Here is a 13,990-nt window from a genome sequence, read left to right on the forward strand (position 1 = left end):
GGCAAGAACACTTACTGAAAGCATAAAGGGCTGATTAGTGTCAGGAGCCATCAAGGAGAGGCTAAGGCTAGCAGGTGACTTTCCTGGAGATGGCCCACCGCTTTTTGCATGACCTGTATGTAACAGGTAAGCTCTGAGATCCCAAGAGACTTCATCTCAGGATGGCTTCTTGCAGCTGATATACCTTTCCTGTCCCTCTTCCATAGCCCCAAGGATTCCTGTGCAGTAGCCCACCCCATTGAGCAGACTTGCTGCAGACCGACATCAAGGTGAACTTTCATGAATTCATACTGTTTAGATGAATTACTGATTTTATAGAATTCCTGATTTGATTCAAATAAGTTTTGGAAGAAAGTTTTAAGAAATGGTTTTAGCTGTTTTGTCAGAAAGATATAATAAAGTTAAATTCAAGAATAGAATGTGCCCATTTCTTATAAAATGCTAAGTAAAGGCTTCATAGTAAGGAATACAATGAGCTTTTACAGTTACACTGAAAAGAGCAGAAGGCTTGGGACAATTTTGTGATCAAGGAAAAACATCTATTCTAGATTAGATCCAAGGATGAAGCCACAGGTGTACACTATGATAAAGTAAGGCCATGTGAAACTGTTGCCTTGAACTTACAGTGAGCTTTGAACTTAAACTTAATATCAACATCCTTCTGTAACTCTCTTGTGTAACATTTTATCTGTGAGGTAATTTTCTAAGAACTTTTGCCTATAAAAAGGACAGAGAAAAGAAATAAGGTGGTGGCTTTGGGGGCTTTGCCCTATCTATCCATCCATCCATCCATCCATCCATCTACCAAATGTGTCTGTTTGTCTATATGTGTATTATGTAAGCATGCATGATTGCTTCTGGAGTTGATTGAAACAGGTGGTTGGGCCCAACCAGAACATGTCTGTGTATAGATGTATATGTGTTTGTATGTGTGCATTGTCTGTGTAAATGAATTTCTTTCTTTCCTTCCTTTTCTTTTTGCTCTGGTTCATAAAGAGTTAATGAGTCCAAGCCTCTTGTGAGAGGTCCTTGAGCCAGAGAGAAGGGAGCCCTACCATTTAAGCTTTTTTTCTTCTTAATTCACCTGCTGCTAACAGAATTTATTACCAGAAGCCAGCAGCTTTTGTCCTTAGGATGGCAAAGAGTTTTAGACAAAAGAAGAATTGGCAAAGATAAACTTTGGCCTCTTCACTGACTCTATACCCCATTGCTGCCTTTCTTGGGGACCCTTTCCTCAGACACCAGCAGAATAGAATTCTTAGCACCCATGTAAAATGCAGTATGTGGCTGTGTTTGCCTGTTAGCCTTGTATTTGGAGCAAAAGGATCCTGGGAGCTCATTGGCCTGCTAGCCTAACTGACAGCAAGCTTTGTTCCCAGAGGTGCTGTCTCATAGCAGACAGAGAGCAACGAAGGAAGACACCCAACATCCTGTTCTAATCTCAGGAGGTAGATGCACAGGATCACATACTCAGACACATGTGAGCACATCTCATACATCTGTACAACACAAAATCATGAGGAAAAAGAGGAGATGTGGAAGCCAGACTAGATAGGATAAAAAAAAAAAGACCCAAGCAAAATATGGTAAGACAGATGAACAGTACAATTCTGGATATAAAACACGTTCAACTTTTACATCAATTTTCCTGATGAGGAAATGACTTTTTTTCTTTAAAATGTGTGTATTGTTTCCTTAGTAAACTTAATGTGGCTAATAACATAAATGTTAAATACATGATAGTGTCCAGGAAATCATCTCCTAGATTCCAACACCTTTGCCTGCCTAAAGGTTAGTTTCAATTTAATTGATTGGTTGCTTCCTTTTGAGTCTCATGTAGCTCCGGCTAGCCATGAACTCCCTGGATAGCCAAGACTGACTTTAATCTCCTACTCCTCTTGACACTACTTCCTAAATGCTGAGAGTACAGATGTGTGTCACAGTGCCTGCTTAAAGGTTAGTTTTGAGTTATTCTGTGTTACTCTAATCTATTCTTTCATTGAGGTGTCTGGAATGTGAATGCATTGTGGTTCCAGAAATCTTGCTTCCTGAAGAGAAACAAGGTCTGTTGGTTTGGAAAAGGATGGGTTAACTGGTGCAGTCTGTGCTGCTGACATGCCACAGGGGCCTCCTGGATGCAACCAGTGTCCTTAAGAAAGTCTCGTTTTGATTTGCGTTTTGGGAGCTCATCAGACTTTCTGCTCAGCCCTTTGTCATTTTGGTGGCCAAGAGCATTGTGTGACTTTCCATGGTTGTGTTCTTATTTTTCACCTTTTCTTTGCTATAAAGTGGGAAGAGAGTCATACAACATCTGTAATGTTAACGAGCTAGCAGTGTCCTGTCACATTGTGACAATGATTCTCTATACTAAGAACAATTCAACTTTTAAACAAATCAAGAATTTGGAGTGCATAGGGACTTTAGAGATCATTTGGCCATTTCTTCACCTTGCCCCCTCTCACTATGCCTCCTTCACCCTTAGCTTGCCTCTTTCTTAAGCAAATGGAAAAGCTGCTACCCAGAGTGAAGCATGTCTAAAACGTTAATTGTAGCAGAATCAGAGCAAAAATTTATGTTATAACAATTTTATATAAAAAGTTTTAACCTTAATATTTTCCTACAGATGAGTTTCAGGCAGGACCAACTATTATTAAAATAATGAAATTTTCAACAAAGACTTCTTTTTAAAAATCAATGTAAGTATAGATTCATTGTATACGTATGTATGTGAATGAAGGAATCAAAGAATAAGGAGAGAGAGAGAGAGAGAGAGAGAGAGAGAGAGAGAGGAAGAGAAGCCTGTGGGATAGGAGAATGTGGTTTCGTGTTTACAGTTGTTAACCAGGTTGATCTTGGGCATGTTTAGACATTTTAAAAATAAAATTCCTATGTAAACACAGATGTCTTGGCTTATAGAAAACAGTTTTGATTGGCATGTTAAAAAAGGTAGAATACACAATGATCAACCACTTTATACACAATCAAGCATATTGTGTTACCCACATTAGGAACTGGCTTGAGAAATAAGAACGTAGGACACAGTAGGAAATGGTAGCTAGAAGTCCCATGGTGTAGAGCTGGGCAGTGAGTCTTATGTAAAGAAATAACTCTTTTACATGTGACTCCCTTTAATCAGAAAAATCTAAAGTAAAGCAACACTTCTGAACACAAGTAAACTGGAGAGTGAGCAGAGGCAGAGTAGTGAGTTCTGTGTACTCAATCATTCAGCAAACACAGGGCCAAGAACTTTAAGTGACAGGTGCAGTACTAGGTTGTCCCTACCTGCATGAACCTAACTAGAACAAACAACTAAGGTAGTTGACATTGTCATAAACATGGAACACAAATGAAGAATCAAAATGGATATACATCTAATTTAATGAGAGGAGGAACTTCTAAGGTAGACTAGACGGAGCAGGAAGTAGGCACAAAAACATCACGCGAGGAGCTGGGGAGGTGGCTTAGGAGGTCAAAATGCTTGCTTTGCAAGAATGAAGAACTGAGTTTGAATCTCTAGCCCTCATAAAAATCAACATGGTAGTCTGCACCTCTAACCCCAGCATTGTATAGGTGCGGAGACAGGAGGATTCCTGGGGCTTGCTGGTTGCTAGCTGAACCCTAGGTACATGAAAGACCCTGTCTGGAGGGATAATGTGGAGAGGGATGTTAAGGACATCTGGAATCCTCCTCTGGTGTTCACAGTTGGACATGGGCACATGGTCGCGTGCGCGAGTACACACATAAACATACACACACACATACACACATACACACACATACACACATACACACAGAAGATGACAACCCTCAAAGTGAACAATACTGGATAGAACAGATATAACTCAGAGAGAAGACCACAATGAATGAGAAAAGGAACAGAGCCAGGCCATTCCAAAGTTAGATGTTGGGATTTCCTTCTAAAGTGAAATATGCCATTGAGTTTAAGCCAAGGAGAGGCTTAAATATATAATAATATATTTATATATTATATTATATTATATATTTATAAAATATATATTTTATATATAAACATATAATCCATGTTTCTGAACTGGTTTCTGATTTTTATCTGGAAAGTAGGGTGGTGGATTAGGAAAAGGCTATTTGCCAGAAATCATGTTTTCATTCTGTGGTAACAACTGATATAAATAAGGGAGAAAGATGGACAGTAAAGTTGATAGGTAGGATAAAAGACTGCAGGGGGCATAGACTGGGATGTAGTTTTTCCCCACCAAACTCACAATTGGTGTACTGTCTGGTTTTGTGTGTCAACTTGACACAAGCTGGAGTTATAACAGAGAAAGGGGCTTCAGCTGAGGAAATGCCTCTATGAGATCTAGCTATAAGGCATTTTCTCAATTAGTGATCAAGGGGGGAGAGCCCATTGTGGGTGGTGCCACTCCTGGGCTTGTAGTCTTGGGTTCTATAAGAAAGCAAGCTGAGCAAGGCAGGGAAAGAAAGCCAATAAATAGCATCCCTCCATGTCCTCTGCATCAGCTCCTGCTTCCTGACCTGCTAGAGTTCCAGTCCTGACTTCTTTTGGTGATGAACAGCAATGTGGAAGTGTAAGCTGAATAAACTTTTTCCTCCTCAACTTGCTTCTTGGTCATGATGTTTGTATAGGAATAGAAACCCTGACTAAGACAAATTGGTACCAGGAGTGGGGTATTTATGTGACAACCTGACCATGTTTTAGAGAGGACTGTAAAAGGACTTTAGAACTTTGAGCTAGAAGAGTCACTGGGATGTTAAGAGCTCTGTGAGATGTTCTATAGGAGCTTAAAAGATAATATTGAGAACAGTGCAGAAGATATAGGCATGGCTTGTGAAACTACAGAGAAAAGATTAAGGACTCTTATTAAGGCTGTTTTGATTGTAAAGTTTCTGTAGTTTTGGTTAACTGGGGCTGAAAAATCAGCTGCGATTAACAAGATACCAGAACTACTAAAACAAAAACTTTTACATTACTGGGACTATTGATGCTGGTTAGCTAGAGCTAAGAAATGAGTGGTGATTAAAAAGAGACCAACATCATTGAGGTAAAATCTTCTGAGAAGTGTTTTTTTGAGAGCACAAAGAGGCTGTGTTCCAGAGATAGCCAAGCTGAGCAAGGCAGGGGAAGCAAGCCAGTAAGTAAGCCATGTCCTCTGCATCACTTCCTGCTTTTTGACCTGCTTGAGTTCCAGTTCTTTCCCCTCCCCCCTCAGGGATTTTGTCATAGTAATGGAAAGTGAATACAAATTTGATTTTATCCCTTTAAGAATGGGAAAAATGAAGCCAGGTGGTGGCAACACACACTTTTAATCTCAGCACTCAGGAGGCAGAGGCAGGCAGATCTCAGAGTTTGAGACCAACCTGGTCTACAGAGCTAGTTCCAGGATAGCCAGGGTTACACACACACACACACACACACACACACACACACACACAAACCCTGTCTTAAAAACCGAAAAATAATAAGACAAGTAAGTACATAAATAAAATAAAGTAAAAATTTAAAAAAAGGAAAGAATGAGAGTGGAACCAGTTAGGAAAGGAAATTATGATTATTTTCCTGGGCATAGTGATGTCAGTACTTATCTGGGTGAAGATTTTACAGAATAGTAAAGTTTTAAAGGTAGATCTAATCAAAATTTATAACAATATAAAGTGGAATAGAGAGCTTATGGAATTATATTTTGTGCAAGGCTGTGGGTCTTCACAATTGGTTAACTGTTGTGGTGGTTTGAATAGGTACGGCTCCCATATACTCATGTGTTTGAATGCTTGGCCCCTAGGGAGTGGCACTATTAGGTGTGGCTGTGTTAGTATAGCCATGGCCTTGTTGGAGGAAATGTGTCATCATGGGGGCTGGCTTTGAGGTCTCTTATGGTCAAGCTATGTCCAGTGTCCTCAGTTTTACTAGTGACTGCAATTTCTAACCATGATGCCAATGAAATTGGCTTCTTTACAGCACATGTCCTTCAGGATAATTTGCCAGCTTTCATAAACAAGGTAATTATAAACTGTGTATCGGAATCTAACCAGAGAGGTCAACTAAGGTGAGATAAACATCTGTAACACATGCACGTGCATATAAAATGTCCCTGTTATGTGTGAGTACTTGTAATAAGAGGTTGACCTCTGCTTTCGAGAGGGCCAGCCGAGCAATGGAATTCTGTGGGCAGGCAGGAAAGGAAAGTGGTCTGCAGGTCATGGCCATAGGTTTTACCCTTCACCAGGTGGGGTGGCCTCTCCTACAGAAAAGCTACAGAGCTGCTTCAATAACCTTTCCAATGCAGTGATTCTCAACCTTCCTAAAGCGGCAACCCTTTGACAGTTCCTCATGTTGTGGTGATCCACAACCATAAAATTATTTCATTGCTACTTCCTAACTGTAGTTTTGCTACCATTAGGAATTGTAATGTAAGTATATGATATGTGACCCCACAAGGTTGAGAACCAATGCTCTAGTGGATTCGTCAGGCCGAGCAAGATAACCTCTCCTGACTCTGACTGATGGTGGCTTTAAGTACGTCTGTAAAGGTCCCTTCACAGCTTGGATAACTGGCATAGTTTGAATGGGAATGTTTCTCACAGTGCATATATTTGAATGCTTGGTCCTCAGTTGATGAGGTGTTGCAGAAGAATCAGAAGGATTGGGAGGTGTAGCCTTGTTGGGAAAGTGTGTCACTGTGAGTGGGCTGTGGGGTTTCAAAAGTCCACACCAGGTCCAGTGTCTCTCTTTTTGCTTGATGCCTGTGAATCAGGATACGAAATTCTCAGCTACTTCTTCGGCACCATGCTTGCCTGTCTGGTGCTGTGCTGGTATCTACACCATGATGATAATGGACTAACCCTTTAAAACTGTAAGCAAGCCCACGATACTCTCTGTCTCTCTTCACTCTTCACCTTCTCGCTTCACTCACTCTTCACATGCTCTTCTCGTGCTCTTCTCATGTTCTCTACATGCTCTCTACATGTTCTCTACATGCTCTCTACATGCTCTCTCACTCGCCCTTTCACTTGCTCTTCACATGTTCACTACTCACTCTTTCGCCTTTCTCTTGCCCCAATCTTTCCAAAAACAGGTAGAAAAAAAGAGACATTGTATAATCATTGCCAAATCAAATCCAAAAGAATAACCACATCCCACAAAGAATCAATAATTACAGTCGTTCCTCAAAGTTTCAAGCTTCCCTATTCCCAGGCCTGTAGCCAAAAATAATAATAATTGTAAACTTATCGTTATTTAAACTTTAACTTTTGACTTATTATACTTCAGAGCTCAGAGCTCCGAGGTCAGCTACATTTTCCTGTGAAGCTCTAATGATAAATGACATGGGCAAAGCTGCCAGGCAGTGGCCAGAAAGAATCAAGTTTACCCTTAACTCAGTGGTTCACTAGCTTTCTGCTTCTGCACATTGCACACAATAACTCTCCTATGAGTCCCAGTGTTTTGACTTAGTTTTACTAATATATAATTTTATGTATTTTATGCTTTCTTATCCAGGAACCACTCTTAAATGTGTAAAACTTATTTCATCACTTCAATAGGTTTTTTTCTTTCTTGGGTCTCTATCTCATTTTATAATAATTTCTTCAAACTTTCTTTACAAGTGAAGTATTAATACGTAACTACCATTGTGCAGTTATTATGGCATTGTTTCCGAGATGAGAGCACACAGCACGCACCTGGGCCATTAGGACTGTGCTGTGCTGTGCCCTGTGCCTCAATTTTTAATTGCTTAAGAATCATTACATTAAGGAACATCTAGTTTCACAAAATTCACCAAAACAGGAGAAAGAAGTAGGAAAGTCAGGTATAATAGAATAATTATGCACACCAAGGCCAATTGAAAAACAGTCACACACAAATAAAATCTATACAGTCGTTGTCCAGGGCTAAGGTTAGGAGAAATCGGGACAACTGTTTTTCTCTGCAGGCTATTGAGATGTTTCCATCCTGGCCTACTGTAGGCAGTCCCTTATTTCAGATGGTGGGTCCCCTGGAGGGATGTGTCTCTTATTTCTCAGGGTCCCAAACACCATCCTTTTCTACAAAGAGCTGCTGCGGGCTTCTAAGATGTCTTCATTCTGGCCTATAGGCAGTCCCTGACATTGTATGCTGTCCCCAACATGGAACTACTTAGATTAAGAAGCAACACAATGATTTTCAGAACTTCCACAGTAAGGAAATGTAGACAGAAGAAGGTAAGGTTGAGTGAGCTTAGATCCAGGGAATCTCAGAGACTGGCAGAAGTCAAGACACTCTCTAGCTGTTTCTGTGCCTGCTCTGAAACACTTAACCACAGCACCCCACTGAGAGGACCATGGGCAGTTTGTCACATAATGCAACACCTGGAGTCCTTCCCTCTGCACTAACATCTCAAACTGAGCTGATAGACTCAGCCAATAGGAAACACCTACCCCTGAATCCCACCACACTCCTCAATGTCCCCATGGAGAAAAAATGCATACGCTATCTCACCAAGGATCGTCTGAGAGTGGCTGTCTTTACTGAGCTGTAACACTTGGGGAAGAGAGAGTTCTCTCTTCCAAAGCATTCATTGCTGGACCTTAGACCCACCTGGCTGGCCAGGCTCAAGCTGCTAATGTCATCCCTGCAACAGCAGCTGCCTCTGCCTCTGCTGCTGACAAGAGACCCTGGTCCCCCCTCACTTTGTAACATTTCCAGCATTCCAGGCCAGACGGAATCTATTCATCCTGGCTCCACTTTGCCCTCCAGGCAGACAGCAGACAAGGCAAGCAGATGCTTTACGTATATTAGCTAAAATTTAACCCTATAGTCAAGTGAACTTAGCAGTTTTGCATCTGGAACGCAGATAATTAAGCTCCGGAGTTTAGATTCAAACTCAGGCCCATTCAAGTTCAAAGCCCACACCTCTCCCTCATATCATTGCTTTAAGAACCACAGAAGAGGACCCAAAAGCCTACAGATTTGCACAAGCACATTCAACTGATTTGCTAACACTTTCCAAACAAGTAAAACCTAGACATCTTTCTGAAAAAAATCTAGCAAGGGTTACTTCTTTTAGTTTTTAATTCTTCCTTTTATTTCTGTTTTTTTCCCTTTTAACTATTTCTATTCTTAATTGACATACAAAATGCCTTAGTTACTATTCTATTGCTGTGAAGCGACACCAGGAGCAGGGCAACTTATGAAAGAGTTTTTCATTTTGTTTTGAGACAGGGTTTCTCTGTGTAGCCCTGGCTGTCCTGGAACTCACTCTGTAGACCAGACTGGCCTTGAACTCAGCAATCCCCCCACCTCTACCTCCCGAGTGCTGGGATTAAAGGCGTGCATCATCACACTCAGCCAAAAGAAATTGTTCAAATGGGGGCTGCTTACAGTTTCAGAAAGTTAGTCCACGATCATCGTGGCGGGAAGCAGGCAGATGGTGCTGAGCAGTGGCTGAGAGCTTTCCATCCTGATCCACAGGCATCCCGAAAAGGGAGAGATACGGGGCCCCTCATAGGCTTTTGAAATTTTAAAGCCCAACTACAATGTCATAATTTGTCCAACAAGTTCACAACTTATCTTTCCTAAACAGCAACTGGGAAGTAAACATTAAAATATACAAACCGATGGAAGCCATTCTCGTTCAAACATCCTACAAGCTAACATGTTTCTTTGTGGCATTTTCATACTTATTTTGGTTTAGAAGAATTTTTATCTCTGTACACACATGTTCATACAAGTAGACCCAGTGGATTTAAAAACATAGCACAGGAAGTGATTTGGGAGGGCAAAGTGGCTGGGGGAGAAGGAAAGAGCTGGAGAGGAGAGATTGGGAGTGGGTTTTAACCAAAACATGTTAGATATATGTATAAAATAAATTATCAAACAATAAAAAAATCAAATTTTTAATCTGTGTGTATACATGATGTGTGTGCACACATCTGTTTGTGTGAATGTGGACATGCACGCCACAGTATGTGCATGGAGTTCAGAGGACAATCTTAGTGTTGGTCCTGCCTGACACTTTGTTTGAGGCAAGGTCTCTTGTTTTCTGGTGTGTTTGCAGGACTAGCTGGCCTGCAAGCTTCTGTGGATTCTCCTGTCACTGCTTCTCCTGTCTCAGCCTCCCGTTTCCCCATATGAGCACTGATATTACAGATGCATGTACCTGCCTCCAGCTTCATGTAGGTTCTGAGAATTCGAACTCACCTCCAAAGAGTTCTATTGTTAAACATGTTCACTGCCCCCATATTCTAATAGCTTTTATCTTCTACTACCTCTGATGGGCTAGAGGAGGTGGGGTGGGGCAAGCAGACCAAGAGACCTTCAGGAACAGAGCCAGCCAGGAGCCAAGAGAGCAGGGGACCACACATCCAAAATGGCTGAGGTTATACCAGAATCAGAGAAGCTGAGGGAAGGGAAGGGAAGCCCAGGCCCTGGGAGGGAGAGGTTTAAGGTAGGGGGTGGGGTCAAAAGTGCTGGGCTGAGTCACAGGCCCTGAGTGAGACCTGTTAGAGGGAGGTTTTTCTAACCCAACAGTTACTCTTCCCATTGCTGAGACAAAAATACTAAGGCCACTGAAGGAGAGAAGGGTTTATTTTGGCTCACACTTTGAGCGTGTAGTCCATCATGGTGGGGAAAGCACGGAGGCAGGAGCATGAGCAGCTGACTACATTATATGCAGCCAGGAGGCAGAGAGAGAGAGATGAATGCTGGTGTTTAGCTGGCTTTGTCATTTTCTCCTTTTTGTTCCCCAGTCCATAGGACGGTACCCCCTACTCATAGTAGGTCTTCCCTCCTTAATAAATGTTTGTAAATATCCTCAAACATGCTCAGATGTATATTTATTTCCTAGGTGTTTCGATATTCAATCAAATTGACAATGAAGAGAAACCACCATAAGCAGCTTCCCGAGCCTCCTACGTTGCATTTGCTTCCTGTGTCCTGTGAGCCTCCCACTTCCATCCAGGAATGAGTGCTTTGGGGAACCGCTACCAACAGAAAGGGACCAGCAGACTCAGGGACTGATGGGAAGGGGGCTCTAGTGCAGTGGTTCTCAACCCCCACAGGGGTTGCATATCAGATATCCTGCATATCAGATCTTCCATTACAGTTCATAATGATAGCAGGGTTACAGTTGTGAAGTAGCAACAAAGCAATGTTATGGAGTGTGTGTGTGTGTGTGTGTGTGTGTGTGTGTGGTGTCTCATCACAACACGAGGAACTGTATTACAGAGTCACAGCATCAGGAAGGTTGAGAACCACTGCTCTACTCGTAGCTTCACAGTTCATGGGTGTCCATCTGCTCCAACGTTCTGCCAGCATCTCTCTGATCAGGTGCAGGCTCCTCTTCAGTTTGGTGGGATGATTTATTGAGCAGGAGTGAGCCAGACCTTAATCTCACTGTGTTGCCTCCAGCTACATCCAGCAGAGCATAGAGCCTTATAAGAGGCATGGCGCAGTATTGACCTCCCCAGCACACAGCCATCAGCCCCAAATAAGAGAGATGAACAGACAGCAAGAAAAAGTACCAGGGTCTCACACACACACACACACCCCTATGCACACACTGTTAATGCTGGTTCCCTTGGCTATGCCATGTAACACCTGAATCTGGAATGAGAAAATATGTGTGTCAGGCACACAGAGGAAGGGGCATCAGAGATGATGGGCTGCAGCTTCAGGGATGTGTTGAAATGTCATGGTCTCTGGACACTTCTGTGCAGTCACAAAAAGGGATGGATGGAAGCAGAGCCTGGCCAGACCCCTGCAGGGATTTTCCCAAATTGTTCTCCAGACTCACAGTAGTCAGTAGACAGATTACAGGTTTTTCTTTCTTCCTTTTTTTTTTTTTTTTTTTTGTCCCTCTGGCTCCCACACCTCCACCCAATCTGCCCTCACAAGAAGTGATCTTGTCCAGCCACAGTGCATCAGCGGGGTCCATTGCTTACGTCTGAAGACATGGATTGGGTTGTGCCCAGTGGCGTGAATTTATTATTTTCTAAGGAGAGCTGGCAGCCAATTCTTTCATGTCTATAAACTGCTTTGAAGATGAAAAATGGTGCATGTGCCTCAAGCGACATTATCGCTTGGAGGGTGTTTGCTTTCTCCCTGGTAAAAAGTATATATCTCTGTCCAATGAATGCTCAAACATCTTAGCCGGAATTTATCTCTGATTCACGTACAAGAAAAACGGGGCCTCGTGTGCACGTACTGGTAATGATAACAGCACTGGCATCCTCAGGTTTGTGTGAAGCGTTAGTGATTTATTTGTTTTGCAGGGGAGGGGTGGAACCCAGCAGTCTGGCATGCTAAACATACGCTCTATCACTAAGATACACCTCTAACTCCCTCAATTACTCTTTTAAAGATGGCATTCGTTCCTAATCCCTGTCTCATAGCTGCATGGCTACGTGGATGTCCCCACTTTCCCTCACTGGTGTCTTGCCAGTGGTCACTTGCTCAAAGTGTGCTGAGCAGTTGTTCCACACAAGCTGTCATGAGTACGAACAGGTCAGATGTTGGATCTGCTGAGCAAGATTAAAATCCCATGGAGGGAAGCCTGCTAGTTTTATGCTTTGAACTACTCACCAGCAACCCATCTCCCCATCCACGGCATAGTACTTGACCGTCAGCCTTGAAAGCTTGGAATCCATACAACTTAAGCTTTCCCTTAATGCCCATGTATGTGTGTGTGTGTATATATTTGTATATGTATATATCCACCCAGCAAGCCCAGCCTATCTTCACTCACAGTGCTTTCTCTGCCATTTCTCCATTTATATCCCAGCACTCCAACCTGTAAAAGCCCCAGTGTCCTTTCACTTACCAGCCCAGCACGTGATTGGCAGGGGCTATTAGCCTGGCTTTTCCCGGCTTCCTGTTTTTGTTCTTGTCTCCAGAGTCCATCCATTCTACTACATCTTCACTCTGGCCTATTTTAATCGACTTCCCTCCACCCTAAAGAAACCCTCATCACTAAGCACTGACTGTTCATCCTTCAACTGTGTTGTGATACACTGACTTGGAGAGCTCTCCGTCTCTTCCTGCTTTCCTAGAGTGTCTTCCTCATCCATCCACTTAATCCGGAAGTCCTCAGTACAAGTTGTGTGTTCTAGTCTCTTGGAGAGTGTTAAGTATATATGGGTCTCAATGGTAAAAGATCCCACCAGTGCAATTAAATGAAAATCTCAGAGGCCCACTAATTCTAAATTTCCCCAAGTGATTCTACTGTATTGCTAAGGCTCAGGACTACTCTTCAGTATTAAACTACATGCATTTGGCACAGGGTGGGCCTGCCTGAAGAAAGACACAAGAGGAGTGTGGGAAAAGATGGAACTGGAGACTCAATGGCGATGAGGAACGGGTGGACCTGAGGCTATCATGATACCCAGGCTGGACTGCCACCAAAGGCCATGTGTGACACATGACTATACCCCAGCTAGGGTCTGTGCTGATATCTGTGGCCTGTATTGGCACTGAAGGTCATCTGGATGTCAGTGGTCTGGGCTGTTGCCCAAGAGCATGTTGATGTCTGGAGAACAACACCAGAGTGCCAAATTGATATGAGTCACCTGTCTGAGGCCATAGGAACACCATGGCCATGTTGGGGGTGGGGAGGGTGGTCCTGCTGCAGCTGGGGTCTGTGCCAATGTCTATGACCCGAGGTAACACCAAAGGCCTTGTGGATGTTTGTGGGTTATCACCTGAGACCATGTAGATGTTTGAGTGCTTTTTCAGGGAGACATGCTGATCTGAGTGACCTATGCTGCCAACCTGAGGCTATGGTGACATTTGGGCCCATACTGCCACCATCGGTCATGTCTGGGTCTGTGGTCCTATTATAGCCAGAGGCTGTGTTGATGATATCCCAGGCTCTTGTTACTATCAAAGACCATGCAGATGTTTGTGGTCTGAGTTGCCACCTGAGGCCGAGTTGATGTCTGAGCACTGTGCTGAGCTGGCCTCACCATAGAGTATGAACTTCCTTCACCTACAGCTTGTATGTGTGTGTGTGAGTGTGTTTAT

This window comes from Arvicanthis niloticus, chromosome 8 (genome assembly GCF_011762505.2).
Source record: "Arvicanthis niloticus isolate mArvNil1 chromosome 8, mArvNil1.pat.X, whole genome shotgun sequence".
Taxonomy (NCBI): Eukaryota; Metazoa; Chordata; class Mammalia; order Rodentia; family Muridae; genus Arvicanthis; species Arvicanthis niloticus.